At 51.0% G+C, this 798-nt stretch overlaps 1 non-coding gene across 1 annotated transcript; it reads left to right on the top strand.

The window, feature by feature from the left end:
* The first annotated feature begins 25 nt into the window (after positions 1-25).
* On the top strand, positions 26-162 carry LOC136495065 (small nucleolar RNA Z247). The gene has a single exon (XR_010768854.1). It is a non-coding gene; the product is annotated as a small nucleolar RNA Z247 (small nucleolar RNA).
* The last annotated feature ends 636 nt before the right edge of the window (positions 163-798 follow it).

Here is a 798-nt window from a genome sequence, read left to right as displayed (position 1 = left end):
TGACGATATGGCGGCCGCCGACAAACGTCTTGAAGATGAAGAGATCATCTCCTATGTACTAGCCGGACTTGACATGGATTTTAATCCGATTGTCTCGGTTGTCGTGGCGCGTACGGAGCCGCTATCTTTGGGCGAGCTCTACACCCAGCTAGTGAGCTAGGAATAGCGGATGGATCGCCTGCACGGTTGATCCGGTTCATCTGCTAACATGGCTACACGTGGAGGCCGTGGCGGATTCAACCGCGGCGGTGGTGGCAGAGGACGCGGGCGCGGCCGCAACCGTGGCAACAACAACAATAGCGGGCGTCCCCGGCAGAACTATAACGATGATAAACCCATCTGCCAGCTCTGCAGCAAGGAGGGCCGCACCGGACTCCGCTGTTTTAAGCGTTTTGACACTTCCTTCACCGGCCCACCAGAGCAATCCCGATCTGCCTCCTCTGCGTCATATAGGATCGACACCAACTGGTACACCGACACTGGTGCTACCGACCACATCATGGGAGAGCTGGAGAAGCTCACCGTGAGGGACAAGTACCATGGAAACGACAAGGTTCATGCTACTAATGGCGCAGGTATGAGAATCAATCAAATTGGTCGAAGTTTTGTTCGTACCCCAAATCAAAATCTTGTCCTAAACAATGTTCTTTATGTTCCTGAAACTAACAAAAGCCTTGCATCTGTTCATCATCTTACATCCGATAACCATGATTTTATTGAATATTATCCCAACTATTTTTTGATTAAGGAACAGGCGACGAAGAAAACCACCTTAGAGGGGAATGTGAAGGCAGCCTC

The sequence above is a fragment of the Miscanthus floridulus genome, chromosome 11 (genome assembly GCF_019320115.1).
Source record: "Miscanthus floridulus cultivar M001 chromosome 11, ASM1932011v1, whole genome shotgun sequence".
Classification (NCBI taxonomy): domain Eukaryota; kingdom Viridiplantae; phylum Streptophyta; class Magnoliopsida; order Poales; family Poaceae; genus Miscanthus; species Miscanthus floridulus.
This window is presented reverse-complemented; position numbering and strand designations above follow the sequence as displayed.